At 46.2% G+C, this 16,830-nt stretch overlaps 1 pseudogene; it reads left to right on the top strand.

Moving 5' to 3' along the window:
* Nucleotides 1–16,830, top strand: part of LOC142596480 (protein hinderin-like) — a 175,620-nt pseudogene that overhangs the window by 33,044 nt on the left and 125,746 nt on the right.

Below are 16,830 nucleotides of genomic sequence, written 5' to 3' on the forward strand. Positions count from 1 at the left end.
GGAACAGGGTGAAGCTCCAGAACATCTGCAGTATATTGATGACATCATCATATGGGGCAACACAGCAGAAGAAGTTTCTGAGAAGGGAAAGAAGATAGTCCAAATCCTTCTGAAGGCCGGTTTTACCATAAAACAGAGTAAGGTCAAGGGACCTGCAGAGGAGATCCAACTTTTAGGAATAAAATGGCAAGATGGACGTCGTCAGATCCCAATGGATGTGATCAACAAAATAACAGCTATGTCCCCAGCAACTAGCAAAAAGGAAACACAAGCTTTCTTAGGCCTTGTGGGTTTTTGGAGAATGCATATTCCCAATTTGTCGTGGTTTAGCCCCAGCCAGCAACTCAGCACCACAGAGCCGCTCGCTCACTCGCCCTACCCCAATGGGATGGGGGAGAGAATCAGAGGAGTAAGAGTGAGAAACACTCCTGGGTTGAGATAAGAACAGTTTAATAATTGAAATAAAGTAAAATAGTAATAATAATAATAACAATATAATAATGATGATAATAATAATAATATACAAAGCAAGTGATGCACAATGCAATTGCTCACCACCTGCCGACTGATACCCAGACAGTTCCCGAGCAGCGACCGCTGTCCCCCGGACAGCCCCCCCCAGTTTATATACTGAGCATGACGTCATATGGTATGGAATAGCCCTTTGGTCAGTTTGGATCAACTATTCTGGCTGTGGCCCCTCCCAGTTTCTTGTGTACCTGGCAGAGCATGGGAAGCTGAAAAGTCCTTGACTAGCATAAGCAGCACTTAGCAACAACTAAAACATCAGTGTGTTATCAGCATTCTTCTCATCCTAAATCCAAAACACAGCACTATGCCTGCTACTAGGAAGAAAATTAACTCTATCCCAGCCGAAACCAGGACACAATTACAGTCTGATCATAAGCTCTCTTTACCGGGTAACCTGGAAGAAGAACCTTTTCAAATGGGGCCCTGAGCAACGACAAGCATTTGAACAAATTAAACGGGAGATAGTTCATGCAGTAGCCCTTGGGCCAGTCCGGGCAGCGCAGGTTGTAAAGAATGTGCTCTGTATCTCAGCCGGGCAGAATGGCCCTACCTGGAGCCTCTGGCAGAAAGCCCCAGGGGAGACTCGAGGTCGACCCCTAGGGTTTTGGAGTCAGGGTGTCGTGGTTTAGCCCCAGCCAGCAACTAAGCACCACGCAGCCGCTCGCTCACTCCCCCTACCCTGATGGGATGGGGGAGAGAATCGGAGGAGTAAGAGTGAGAAACACTCCTGGGTTGAGATAAGAACAGTTTAATAATTGAAATAAAATAAAGTAAAATAATAATAATAACAATATAATAATAATAGCAATAATAATATACAAAGCAAGTGATGCACAATGCAATTGCTCACCACCCGACAACCGATACCCAGACAGTTCCCGAGCAGCGATCGCTGCTCCCCAGCCAACCCCCCCCAGTTTATATACTGGGCATGACGTCATGTGGTATGGAATAGCCCTTTGGTCAGTTTGGATCAACTATTCTGGCTGTGCCCCCTCCCAGTTTCTTGTGTACCTGGCAGAGCATGGGAAGCTGACAAGTCCTTGACTAGCATAAGCAGTACTCAGCAACAACTAAAACATCAGCGTGTTATCAGCGTTCTTCTCATCCTAAATCCAAAACACAGCACTGTGCCTGCTACTAGGAAGAAAATTAACTCTATCCCAGCCGAAACCAGGACACAGGGATACAGAGGATCCGAAGCCCGCTATACTCCAACTGAGAAAGAGATATTGGCAGCATATGAAGGGGTTCGAGCTGCTTCGGAAGTGGTTGGTACTGAAGCCCAGCTCCTGCTCGCACCCCGACTGCCGGTGCTGGGTGGATGTTCAAAGGGAGGGTCCCCTCTACACATCATGCAACTGATGCTACGTGGAGTAAGTGGGTTGCACTTATCACACAATGGGCTCGAATAGGAAACCCCAGTCACCCAGGAATCTTGGAAGTGATCATGGACTGGCCAGAAGGCAAAAACTTCAGAATATCTCCAGAGGAGGAGGTGACACGTGCTGAGGAGGCCCCACTATATAATAAATTGCCAGAAAATGAAAAGCAATATGCCCTGTTCACTGATGGGAAAGCATCAGAGGTGGAAAGCTGCTGTATGGAGCCCTATACGACAAGTCGCAGAAACTGCTGAAGGAGAAGGGGAGTCGAGTCAGTTTGCAGAGGTGAAAGCCATCCAGCTGGCTTTAGATATTGCTGAAAGAGAAAAGTGGCCAGTCCTTTATCTCTGTACTGACTCATGGATGGTGGCAAATGCCCTGTGGGGGTGGTTGCAGCAATGGAAGCAGAGCAACTGGCAGCGCAGAGGCAAACCCATCTGGGCTGCTGCACTGTGGCAAGACATTGCTGCCTGGGTAGAGAACCTGGTTGTAAAAGTACGTCACATAGATGCTCATGTACCCAAGAGTCGGGCCACTGAAGAACATGGAAACAACCAGCAGGTGGATCAGGCTGCTAAGATTGAAGTGGCTCAGGTGGATCTGGACTGGCAACATAAGGGTGAACTATTTATAGCTCTGTGGGCCCATGACGCCTCAGGCCATCAAGGAAGAGATGCAACATATAGATGGGCTCGTGATCAAGGGGTGGACTTAACTACGGACACTGTTGCACAGGTTATTCATGAATGTGAAACATGCGCTGCAATCAAGCAAGCCAAGCAGTTCAAGCCTCTCTGGTATGGAGGGCGATGGCTGAAATATAAATATGGGGAGGCCTGGCAGATTGATTATATCACACTCCCACAAACCCGCCAAGGCAAACGCTGTGTGCTCACCATGGTGGAAGCAACCACCAGATGGCTGGAAACATATCCTGTGCCCCATGCCACCGCCTGGAACACCATCCTGGGCCTTGAAAAGCAAGTCCTGTGGTGACATGGCACCCCAGAAAGAATTGAGTCAGACAACGGGACTCATTTCTGAAACAACCTCATAGATACCTGGGCCAAAGAGCACGGCATTGAGTGGGTATATCACATCCCTTACCATGCACCAGCCTCTGGGAAAATCGAGCGATACAATGGGCTGTTAAAGACTACCCTGAGAGCAATGGGTGATGGGACATTCAAACATTGGGATACACATTTGGCAAAAGCCACCTGGTTAGTCAACACCAGGGGATCTGCCAATCGAGCTGGCCCTGCCCAGTCAAAACTTTTACGTACTGTAGAAGGAGATAAAGTCCCTGTAGTGCACGTAAAAAATAGGTTGGGGAAGACAGTCTGGATTAATTCCCCCTCAGGCAAAGGCAGACCCATTTGTGGGATTGCTTTTGCTCAAGGACCTGGGTGCACTTGGTGGGTGATGTGAAAGGATGGGGAAGTCCAGTGTGTACCTCAAGGGAATTTGATCTTGGGTGAAAACAGCTAATGAACTGAATGGTGTGATGTTAATTGCTATACAGTACTGTATGTCATCTCTTTTATGGTTGCTATATGCCACATCAATGGTATTACAGTAAGAATCATGAAGATTAATGAAGAATGAACTTTGATGAAACCGAGCAAAGTGCCATGGTGATGGAACCAGAATATTCCAACACCGCACACCACGTCTCCTGCTCTGAAAGACTGTGATGACACATGGAACCCAAAGTCATGGACTAAATTAACTCAATGGACATTTTAGAGGGATGGCCCATAGACAGATGGAATGATATATGTGTGTATATATCAAGATAGGGAAAGTGGTGGTGATTAATTGGAATGTATTAGAAAGGGTAGGACCTGGGCATGATGTAGATGATATAGAATAAGGGGTGGATACTGTTTTTTAGCTTACTTACAGGATCATCTGTGCATAATGGTCGTCTTGCCTACATGATACCAGAATAATTGTTTTTACATTCTGCTTTTGAAGTGCAGAATAAATGATCATTTTAAACCTTTCTCACTTTGTCATCTTTTATTCTTGATCCAATTATTTACACTCAGCAGCAAGATACAGGTTGCCATGGCCCAGACAGAAAGGAAAATTTACTTCTGTGGCTTGATATCTTAAAATCTCTGGAAGAGGACAAACTGTTTTATTTGGAGAAAACTAACAATAAAAATGATTCCTTTCCTGGACTTATATTTGACCAGTAAATGTGAAAGAAGGATTAGTTTATAGAGTAAGAATCTGAAAAGCTTTTCAGTTTCCTGTCTCAGCAGCTAAGCTCTCCTATTTGAGTTGTCTGTCTACATGCCCTAGCCTTGTAAGGATCCCAGTGTGTCTTCATTATGGTTGCAGGGAATCAAACTGCACAAATCTAATTGTGGGTTCAGGTCCTTACTTTGTTGTTCCATGCTGCCCATTAATGTGCATGTACTCTAGTGAGACCAGTGTCTTTGCATGTGACTTTATGCAATACATTATTTTTTCATCTTCCAGTATAATATAATAAAATAAACATTATGAGCAAATAACCTATTTAAGGGTGGAAAGGGTGATATCCATTTACCTGGAAAGCAGAGGAGGTGGAAGTCAGGCAGTGTGGTTATGGGCATATATTTTATTTCTCTCAAATTCTTTTCAGGGTAAGTGAAGAAAAGGAGGTTACAGAAGAATGATTGAAAGCTGAACAGGAGTCATTTGAGAAGATCAGACAGCTAGAGGAACAAAATGAACTTATCATCAAGGAAAGGGAAGATATCCTTTAAAAAAAAGTGTGCAGGGGCTCACTGTCTGAAATAAATAGTGAACTACAGAGAAATAATTGTTCTAATTTATGGCAGAGAATAAATCTGCATGTGCTGCCATTCAAAAGCAATCAGAGAGATGACTTGTCAGCATGTGGCGCTGGTTCATTTGAGCTTAAAAATGCCGTCCAGCTGTTCCTATGATGTTGTTTTGCTATGAAATAGATATTTGTCAACTAAAAACAATAAGGAATTTATGCATTGAAATATGGTTATAGATTTATTTTTTTTACTTAATCCTGTTAGGTTGTTGTAATTGAGGTCTAAAACTTGCACGGTATTCCAGTGCTCTGTGTGTCCAGAGAAAGACAACTTACACTGAAGGCATTTAAACTGTATATATGTACTAGGGGGTTTAGCCAGTTCAGACTTTTTTTGGTGTAGCTTTTCTTTGTTAGTTTTTTATATAAAGTTAGCTGATTCTCTTTTCTTGCAGTCTGTGACTTCCATTTTTAAGTTTCATATGCTTATTCCCAGTCCTGGAATATCACATGTGAAGTCGATGTTGCAGGAATTACAATTTTCATTCAGTGTGGCATGACAGACCTTTACAAAATGCTCTTGTTCGTTTCTCTTCCAAATCTCTGATATTGATGCTTTCTTGTTTAATTCCTCAGAAGGCTAACAGTTGACTACAGTGGGATATGGAAGATACAGTGCTGCAACTACAGCAAAAGCAAATAGTATGTGATTCATCAGGAGCTGTATTTCAAGTAGGGAGGATACTAATGCTATTTTAAAAAGCACTAATGAAACCTAGTGTGCAATACTGTGTTCAGTCCTGAGTCATCCCTTGTTCAAGTAAAAAATGAAGTTAGTGACAAAAGTTGTGGAGAAGGGCTACTTAAGATGATGGGAGGCCTGGAGAACCTATTTTCTGAGGAGGGACTAAAGTGTGTGTGCATGTGCTTATGAATAGCGACTGGCCATATAGAAGTATGTCAAGTTGGTGGTAAGGTGAATGGGGGGAGAGACAATGCTGAGACAAAAAGGGACTGTTCAAGCTATAGGCCAGTGTTGGAACAGAAATAAATGGAGATAAACAGTCCACAAACTTAAACATGAAGTTAGAGGAGGGTTCTTGAAAATTCGAGCAATCATATTTCACAGTTTAACACTGGAAAGCTTAACAAAAAAAAAAGCTTTTTTTATGATGGAGCTTGGTTGGCTTATGAAAGGCGTTCAGTGATATGTTGTCTCTGTCAGCAGGGGACTGCCCTTGATGACTCAGAAGATCCCTTGTAGCACAGTGGCACTTATATTGATAGAAAGAATTTGGTCTCTTTGTACTAAATAACACATTGACAAGCTTAGCCAGGCATGGAACAGTTTCTGGAATATATTAAATCTGATGTATTTAAGAGCCATTAGACGTGACTACAACTCTTTTACATTGATTTCACTGAAGTCAGTGTTTTGTTGAGTATTACATTTTGCGTATTCAGTCAGCTTATGAATGTGGGTGGGATGTATGTTCCTGATTAATATTTTTTAATTTATGCACATAAAGCTTTCACTAATTCATCTGAGGTTTATTTGGCTACTGGGAAGTAGGCATGCTTGCTTGGTTTTTTGTTTGGTTTTTTGGGGTTGTTTTTTTTTTCCTTTACTAGAAATAGATTGTACAAGCATGAATACTTTTTTCAGAAGTCTGGTAGACATGTCAGAAGGTTAATGCATGCAATTTTACACTTCATAAAACTCTGTAAAACCTAGAAATATAAAACAAGGTTATAATTAAAAAAAATATAATTTTAACTACTGCAATACTTGATTCATTCATGTATGATAGGCAAGATCCTCAGTGTACCTCTGATCAGGGTTTTTTTTTTCTTAAAGCTTGTTGCAGAGACAAGAAATGGTAGAAATGACTTGCCAAATTTGAATACAGATTCTGGCTATTTTCAAGTACAGCAACTTGAAATTCTTCAAGTCCTGAAATGTACAGAGTTCACTTGCAAATAAGATATCAGGGATATAGTACCATATGAAAAAACCTTCAAGTCTGATAAAATCAGTTTTACTTACCTTTTTTTTTCCTCCCCCAAAGCTAATTTATTCTCTATAAAATTACTTTAGCCCAGTATTTAAAATTACCCTACAATAATAAAAAGGTGCTTCTGATATAACTGCAGCTATCCAGTGAAGTGTAATTTCAACTTGGTAAAGGTTTAATTTGAATAGCATGGGGAGTGTGGGGTTTTTTCAGCATGTGTTTTGTTGGGTTTTTTTTCTTATTAAGACTCTTGCAGCAAAGACATGCTTTGTGTGCTTGAAATCCCTATTTTAAAGGCAGATTTTCCTCATTTTGTTGTGGTTGATTTTTTTTTTTTCTTTGAGAAGCTATGTAGACCCATCCGTTTGAATTCATTGCTGATGAACTATGACAAAAGCTTTGGGGGGTAGGGGAGTAGGTGGTATGCAGTGGTCTGTTGCGTGAATAGAGGCTTTGGAAGGTGTCCTGGTTTCGGCTGGGATAGAGTTAATTTTCTTCCTAGCAGCAGGCATAGTGCTGTGTTTTGGATTTAGTAGGAGAAGAATGTTGATAACATGCTGATGTTTTTAGTTGTTGCTGAGTACTGCTTATGCTAGTCAAGGACTTTTTCAGCTTCACATGCTCTGCCAGGAGCACAAGAAACTGGGAGGGGGCACAGCCAGAATAGTTGATCCAAACTGACCAAAGGGCTATTCCATACCATATGACGTCATGCTCAGTATATAAACTGGGGGGGGGTTGGCCGGGGAGCAGCGACCGCTGCTCGGGAACTGTCTGGGTATCGGTTGTCGGGTGGTGAGCAATTGCATTGTGCATCACTTGCTTTGTATATTATTATTACTGTTATTATTATTATATTGTTGTTATTATTATTTTACTTTATTTTATTTTAATTATGAAACTATTCTTATCTCAACCCAGGAGTGTTTCTCACTCTTACTCCTCCGATTCTCTCCCCCATCCCATCGGGGTAGGGGGAGTGAGCGAGCGGCTGCGTGGTACTGAGTTGCTGGCTGGGACTAAACCACGACAGTCCTTTTTGGCGCCCAACGTGGGGCACGAAGGGTTTGAGATAAGAACAGATTAACTAGAGTGTATTAAGGAGTCTGTTAACAGTTGCCGGTCATGATATTAGTTCATCTGATCTGTACCATGTTCTTTTCTTGGCTGTGCATGTTAAAGCTTGGTGTTGGTCTGTGCATTGCGCTATGCTCTGTAGTGATTAAGGATGTTTTGATTGGGAGGTTCCTTATCAAAATCCTGACCTTGAGCATGGTTTTGTATCTGGGTTTTATACACAAGTCATTACTGTACTTCGGGTACCACCTCATGGAGAGAGTTAGCAATTATACCTTTCCCTCGGAGACGTCTGTTGTGGAGGAACTACAGAATGGCACCTTCATTACCTTATTCTATAATGCTTCCTCCCTCATTACAGAAAGTTTTCAGTATTTTGAACATCCCTGGGCAGTTAAGATACTTCTATTGATACTTCTTGGGAATATTGTTTTGGTTTTGACAAAGGTTAGTAAGCAATTTAAGAATATCATCCAGAGATCTGCCCCAAGGCTGGAGAGTTATGAGTGGCAGGGTGTGTGGGATCGTATGCGCAAGTACCTAGGGCAGTGGGGACCTCCAGTGTTTTGGAACTTCACCCCTGAACAAGTGCAGAATCCTGAAGAACTAGTAAAGTATTTGGAAGAAGTATGTTCTCACCCTGGCAACTCCAAAGAGACACAACTCATTGCAACATGCTGGGGACTGGCCCATGCTTATAGAGCCCTGTTCAACACTATTCAGTACCCTCAAGGGAAAGAGAGGGTCTCTGGATCTGATGACAAAACAACAGGCACTGTGGCTACTCCAACCACAGCCATGAGCACTGTGGCTACTCCAACCACAGCCACAAGCACTGCAGCTACTCCAACACCCACCACAGGCACTGCGGCTACTCCAACACCCACCACAGGTACTGCAGCCACTCCAACCCCAGTGGCAGGCACTGCGGCTAAACCAGAGAACCAACCTGCGCTGGTATCAGTTGCCCCTATACAGAAGAAAAAATACACAAGGAAATCAGTTCGTTTAGTAAGGGATGAAGATGAACCAGGGCCATCACGAGAACCAGAGGAGGAAGAACCCATAAATGAGATGGTGACCACCCGATCCCTATCCCTGAGTGAGCTGCGAGATATGCGAAAAGATTTCAGTCGTCATCCAGGCGAGCACATCATCACCTGGCTGCTCCGATGCTGGGATAACGGGGCCAGTAGCCTGGATTTAGAGGGTAGGGAAGCCAAGCAGCTGGGATCCCTTTCCAGGGAAGGGGGCATTGACAGAGCAATTGGAAAAGGGGCAAAACCGCTCAGCCTCTGGAGGCGACTTCTGTCAAGCGTGAAGGAAAGGTATCCCTTCAAGGAGGATGTTTTATACCGCCCAAGCAAATGGACCACCGTAGAGAAGGGTATCCAGTACCTGAGGGAATTATGTGTGCTGGAGGTGATTTACAGTGACCTGAATGATGAACAGTTAACCAAAGACCCAGATGAAGTCAGGTGCACACAATCCATGTGGCGGAAGGTGGTACGGAGCGCACCAGCATCGTATTCCAACTCGTTGGCAATACTAGCCTGGAAAGACGACGAGGCACCAACGGTGGATGAAGTGGCTAGACAACTCTGGGACTACGAAGAAAAGCTCTCTTCCTCCCTACGGGCCTGTGTCTCGGCTGTGGAAAAACTGTCTGAAAAAATATGCCAAGAGTTCCAACAACTCAGAGAGGATCTGTCCTACTCCCCACCTGCACGGACCAGTATCTCAGCCATTAGGAGTCAACGTCCCTATGCTCAAGAGAGAGGATATAGAGGATACACACCACGGGGCACCCTGTGGTTTTACCTGAGTGATTATGGAGAGGACATGAGAAAGTGGGATGGAAAACCCACCTCAACCTTAGAGGCACGGGTGCGTGAGTTGCAAGGAAAAACTATTAGGAAAGGCGGTTCTCCCAGGAAGATTGCAGCTCCAGTTTCCAGTGAGCAGTTCCCGAGACAGAGTAAGAGGGCTAATTTTACTTCCGACCTTGATCAGGGGACTTTTGATTCACATTTACAGGAAGTGAACAGCGAATACTGTGACCAGTGTTAGAGGGGCCCTGCCTCCAGCCAGGTGGAGGAAAGGGACAACCGGGTTTACTGGACTGTGTGGATTCGATGGCCTGGAACGTCAGACCCACAGGAGTATAAGGCTCTAGTGGACACTGGTGCACAGTTGTCCTGGTTTCGGCTGGGATAGAGTTAATTTTCTTCCTAGCAGCAGGCATAGTGCTGTGTTTTGGATTTAGTAGGAGAAGAATGTTGATAACATGCTGATGTTTTTAGTTGTTGCTGAGTACTGCTTATGCTAGTCAAGGACTTTTTCAGCTTCCCATGCTCTGCCAGGCGCACAAGAAACTGGGAGGGGGCACAGCCAGAATAGTTGATCCAAACTGACCAAAGGGCTATTCCATACCATATGACGTCATGCTCAGTATATAAACTGGGGGGGGGTTGGCCGGGGAGCAGCGATCGCTGCTCGGGAACTGTCTGGGTATCGGTCGGCGGGTGGTGAGCAATTGCATTGTGCATCACTTGCTTCGTGTATCATTATTATTATTATCATTATTATACTGTTACTATTAGCATTACTATTTTACTTTATTTCAATTATTAAACTGTTCTTATCTCAACCCAGGAGTGTTTCTCACTCTTACTCCTCCGATTCTCTCCCCCATCCCATCGGGGTAGGGGGAGTGAGCGAGCGGCTGCGTGGTACTGAGTTGCTGGCTGGGGCTAAACCACGACAGTCCTTTTTGGCGCCCAACGTGGGGCACGAAGGGTTTGAGATAACAACAGATTAACCAGAGTGTATTAAGGAGTCTGTTAACAGTTGCCGGTCACGATATTAGTTCTTCTGATCTGCACCATGTTCTTTTTTTTGCAGCACGCGTTAAAGCTTGCTGTCAGTTTGTGTAGTGTGCTATGCTCTGCAGTGATTCATGATCTTTTGCTTGGGAGGCTCCTTATCAAAACCCTGACCTTGAGCATTCTTTGGTATTTGGGTTTCATACAGAAGTCACTACTGTACTGCGGGTACTACCTCATAGAGAGAGTTAGCAATTATACTTCTTACTCTGAGAGGCTTGTTGTGGAGGAAATACAGAATGGCACCTTTGCTGCTTTCTTCTATGATGTTTCCTCCTTCATTACAACAACTTTCCTGTATCTTGAACACCCCTGGGCAGTTAAGATACTTCTATTGATAATTCTTGGGAATGTTGTTTCCGTTTTGATAAAGGTCAGTAAGCAGTTTAAAAATATCATCCAGAGATCTACCCCAAGGCTGGATAGTTATGAGTGGCAGGGTGTGTGGGAACGTATGCGCAAGTACCTAGGGCAGTGGGGACCTCCAGTGTTTTGGAACTTCACCCCTGAACAAGTGCAGAATCCTGAAGAATTAGTAAAGTATTTGGAAGAAGTATGTTGTCACCCTGGTAGCTCCAGAGAGACACAAATCATTGCAACATGCTGGGGACTGGCCCATGCCTATCGAGCCGTGGTCAACGCTAATCAGTACCCTCAAAAGAAAGAGAAGGTCTCTGGATCTGATGACAAAACAACAAGCACTGTGGCTCCTCAAACCCCCACTACAGGCCTTGCAGCTACTCAAACCCCTGCCCCAGGCACTGTGGCTACTCCAGCCACAGCCATGAGCACTGTGGCTACTCCAGCCACAGCCATGAGCACTGCGGCTACTCAAACCCCATTGACAGACACTGCGGCTAAACCAGAGAACCAACCTGCGCCGGTATCAGTTGCCCCTATACAGAAGAAAAAATACACGAGGAAATCAGTTTGTTTAGTAAGGGATGAAGATGAACCAGGGCCATCACGAGAACCAGAGGAGGAAGAACCCATAAATGAGATGGTGACCACCCGATCCCTATCCCTGAGTGAGCTGCGAGATATGCGAAAAGATTTCGGTCGTCATCCAGGCGAGCACATCATCACCTGGCTGCTCCGATGCTGGGATAACGGGGCCAGTAGCCTGGATTTAGAGGGTAGGGAAGCCAAGCAGCTGGGATCCCTTTCCAGGGAAGGGGGCATTGACAAAGCAATTGGAAAAGGGGCAAAACCACTCAGCCTCTGGAGGCGACTCCTGTCAAGCGTGAAGGAAAGGTATCCCTTCAAGGAGGATGTTTTATACCGCCCAAGCAAATGGACCACCGTAGAGAAAGGTATCCAGTACCTGAGGGAATTATGTGTGCTGGAGGTGATTTACAGTGACCTGAATGATGAGCGGTTAACCAAAGACCCAGATGAAGTCAGGTGCACACGACCCATGTGGCGGAAGGTGGTACGGAGCGCACCAGCATCGTATTCCAACTCGTTGGCAATACTAGCCTGGAAAGACGACGAGGCACCAACGGTGGATGAAGTGGCTAGACAACTCCGGGACTACGAAGAAAAGCTCTCTTCCTCCCTACAGGCCTGTGTCTCAGCTGTGGAAAAACTGTGCCAAGAGTTCCAACAACTCAGAGAAGATCTGTCCTACTCCCCACCTGCACGGACCAGTGTCTCAGCCATTAGGAGTCAACGTCCCTATGCTCAAGAGAGAGGATATAGAGGATACACACCACGGGGCACCCTGTGGTTTTGCCTGCGTGATTATGGAGAGGACATGAGAAAGTGGGATGGAAAACCCACCTCAACCTTAGAGGCACGGGTGCGTGAGTTGCAAGGAAAAACTATTAGAAAAGGCGGTTCTCCCAGGAAAATTGCAGCTCCAGTTTCCAGTGAGCAGTTCCCGAGACAGAGGAAGAGGGCTAATTTTACTTCCGACCTTGATCAGGGGACTTTTGATTCACATTTACAGGAAGTGAACAGCGAATACTGTGACCAGTGTTAGAGGGGCCCTGCCTCCAGCCAGGTGGAGGAAAGGGACAACCGGGTTTACTGGACTGTGTGGATTCGATGGCCTGGAACGTCAGACCCACAGGAGTATAAGGCTCTAGTGGACACTGGTGCACAGTGCACGCTAATGCCATCAAACTATAGAGGGGCAGAACCCATTTGTATTTCTGGAGTGACAGGGGGATCCCAACAGCTAACTGTACTGGAAGCTGAAGTGAGCCTAACTGGGAATGAGTGGCAAAAGCACCCCATTGTGACTGGCCCAGACGCTCCGTGCATCCTTGGCATAGACTACCTCAGGAGAGGGTATTTCAAGGACCCAAAAGGGTACCGGTGGGCTTTTGGTATAGCTGCTTTGGAGACAGAGGAAATTAAACAGTTGTCCACTTTGCCCGGTCTCTCAGAGGACCCTTCGATTGTAGGGTTGCTGAAGGTTGAGGAACAACAGGTGCCAATTGCTACCACAACTGTGCACAGGCGGCAATATCGCACCAACCGAGACTCCCTGATTCCCATCCATAACCTGATTCGTCGACTGGAGAGCCAGGGAGTGATCAGCAAGACTCGCTCACCCTTTAACAGTCCCATATGGCCAGTGCGAAAGTCTAATGGGGAGTGGAGACTAACAGTGGACTATCGTGGCCTGAACGAAGTTACACCGCCGCTGAGTGCTGCCGTGCCAGACATGCTAGAACTTCAATATGAACTGGAGTCAAAGGCAGCTAAGTGGTATGCCACAATTGATATTGCTAATGCATTTTTCTCCATCCCTTTGGCAGCAGAGTGCAGACCCCAGTTTGCTTTTACCTGGAGGGGTGTTCAGTACACCTGGAACCGACTGCCCCAGGGGTGGAAGCACAGCCCCACCATTTGCCATGGACTGATCCAGACAGCACTGGAACAGGGTGAAGCTCCAGAACATCTGCAGTACATTGATGACATCATTGTGTGGGGCAACACAGCAGAAGACGTTTTTGAGAAGGGAAAGAAAATAGTCCAAATCCTTCTGAAGGCTGGTTTTGCCATAAAACAGAGTAAGGTCAAGGGGCCTGCACAGGAGATCCAGTTTTTAGGAATAAAATGGCAAGATGGACGTCGTCAGATCCCAATGGATGTGATCAACAAAATAACAGCTATGTCCCCACCAACTAGCAAAAAGGAAACACAAGCTTTCTTAGGCGTTGTGGGTTTTTGGAGAATGCATATTCCAAATTACAGCCAGATCGTAAGCCCTCTCTATCAAGTGACCCGGAAGAAGAATGAATTCAAATGGGGCCCTGAGCAACAACAAGCCTTTGAACAAATTAAACAGGAGATAGTTCATGCAGTAGCCCTTGGGCCAGTCCGGGCAGGGCAGGATATTAAAAATGTGCTCTACACTGCAGCCGGGGAGAATGGCCCTACCTGGAGCCTCTGGCAGAAAGCACCAGGGGAGACTCGAGGTCGACCCCTAGGGTTTTGGAGTCGGGGATACAGAGGATCCGAAGCCCGCTATACTCCAACTGAGAAGGAGATACTGGCAGCATATGAAGGGGTTCGAGCTGCTTCAGAAGTGGTTGGTACTGAAGCACAGCTCCTGCTGGCACCCCGACTGCCAGTGTTGGGCTGGATGTTCAAAGGGAGGGTCCCCTCTACACATCATGCAACTGATGCTACATGGAGTAAGTGGGTTGCATTGATCACACAACGGGCTCGAATAGGAAACCCCAGTCGCCCAGGAATCTTGGAAGTGATCATGGACTGGCCAGAAGGAAAAAACATTAGAATATCACCAGAGGAGGAGGTGACACGTGCTGAAGAGGCCCCACTGTATAATAAATTGCCAGAAAATGAAAAGCAATATGCCCTGTTCACTGATGGGTCCTGTCGTCTCGTGGGAAAGCATCGGAGGTGGAAAGCTGCTGTATGGAGTCCTATACGACAAGTCGCAGAAACTGCTGAAGGAGAAGGGGAGTCGAGTCAGTTTGCAGAGGTGAAAGCCATCCAGCTGGCTTTAGATATTGCTGAACGAGAAAAGTGGCCAGTCCTTTATCTCTGTACTGACTCATGGATGGTGGCAAATGCCCTGTGGGGGTGGCTGCAGCAATGGAAGCAGAGCAACTGGCAGCGCAGAGGCAAACCAATCTGGGCTGCCGCATTGTGGCAAGATATTGCTGCCCGGGTAGAGAACCTGGTTGTAAAAGTTCGTCATGTAGATGCTCATGTACCTAAGAGTCGGGCCACTGAAGAACATCAAAACAACCAGCAAGTAGATCAGGCTGCTAAGATTGAAGTGGCTCAGGTGGATCTGGACTGGCAACATAAGGGTGAATTATTTATAGCTCGGTGGGCCCATGACGCCTCAGGCCATCAAGGAAGGGATGCAACGTATAAATGGGCTCGTGATCGAGGGGTGGACTTAACTATGGACAGTATTGCACAGGTTATTCATGAGTGTGAAACATGCGCTGCAATCAAGCAAGCCAAGCAGTTCAAACCCCTTGGGTATAGTGAACGATGGCTGAAATATAAATATGGGGAGGCCTGGCAGATTGATTACATCACGCTCCCACAGACCCGCCAAGGCAAGCGCTATGTGCTCACCATGGTGGAAGCAACCACTGGGTGGTTGGAAACATATCCCGTGCCCCATGCCACCGCCCGGAACACCATCCTGGGCCTTGAAAAGCAAGTCCTGTGGCGACATGGCACCCCAGAAAGAATTGAGTCAGACAACGGGACTCATTTCCGAAACAACCTCATAGACACCTGGGCCAAAGAGCACGGCATTGAGTGGGTGTATCACATCCCTTACCATGCACCAGCCTCCGGGAAAATTGAGCGATACAATGGATTGTTAAAGACTACCCTGAGAGCAATGGGTGGTGGGACGTTTAAACATTGGGATACGCATTTAGCAAAAGCCACCTGGTTAGTCAACACCAGGGGATCTGCCAATCGAGCTGGCCCTGCCCAATCAAAACTTTTACGTACTGTAGAAGGAGATAAAGTTCCTGTAGTGCACATAAAAAATATGCTGGGGAAGACAGTCTGGGTTACTTCCCCCTCTGGCAAAGGCAAACCCATTCGTGGGATTGCTTTTGCTCAAGGACCTGGGTGCACTTGGTGGGTGATGCGAAAGGATGGGGAAGCCCAATGTGTACCTCAAGGGAATTTGATTTTGGGTGAAAATAGCCAATGAACTGAATTGTATAATATTAATTGCTTTATAATACTGTATGTTATCTCTTAACTATATGTTATCTCTTAACTGCATGTTAATATAATAATATAGTAGGTTAATATTAAGTATATATATCCTCCTCGGGAAGCTGGCAGCTCACGGCTTAGACAGGCATACTCTTCGCTGGGTAAAGAACTGGTTGGGTGGCCGAGCCCAGAGAGTAGTGATAAATGGTGTTAAGTCCAGTTGGCGGCCGGTCACGAGCGGTGTTCCCCAGGGCTCTGTTTTAGGGCCAGTCTTGTTCAATATCTTTATCAATGATCTGGATGAGGGGATCGAGTGCACCCTCAGTAAGTTTGCAGACGACACCAAATTGGGTGGGAGTGTCGATCTGCTCGAGGGTAGGATGGCCCTGCAGAGGGACCTGGACAGACTGGATCGATGGGCCGTGGCCAACTGTATGAGGTTCAACAAGGCCAAGTGCCGGGTCCTGCACTTCGGTCACAACAACCCCATGCAACGCTACAGGCTTGGGGAGGAGTGGCTGGAAAGCTGCCTGGCCGAAAAGGATCTGGGGGTGTTAGTAGATAGCCGGCTGAACTTGAGCCAGCAGTGTGCCCAGGTGGCCAAGAAGGCCAACAGCATCCTGGCTTGTATCAGGAATGCTGTGGCCAGCAGGAGCAGGGAGGTGATTGTCCCCCTGTACTCGGCGCTGGTGAGGCCGCACCTGGAATACTGTGTCCAGTTTTGGGCCCCTCACTACAAGAAAGATATTGAGGTGCTGGAGCGTGTTCAGAGGCGGGCAACGAAGCTGGTGAAGGGTCTGGAGAACAAGTCTTATGAGGAGCGGCTGAGGGAACTGGGGTTGTTTAGCCTGGAAAAGAGGAGGCTGAGGGGAGACCTTATCGCTCTCTACAACTACCTGAAAGGAGGTTGTAGTGAGGTGGGTGTTGGTCTCTTCTCCCAAGTAGCTAGCGATAGGACAAGAGGAAATGGGCTTAAG

Source organism: Pelecanus crispus, chromosome W (genome assembly GCF_030463565.1).
Source record: "Pelecanus crispus isolate bPelCri1 chromosome W, bPelCri1.pri, whole genome shotgun sequence".
Classification (NCBI taxonomy): Eukaryota; Metazoa; Chordata; class Aves; order Pelecaniformes; family Pelecanidae; genus Pelecanus; species Pelecanus crispus.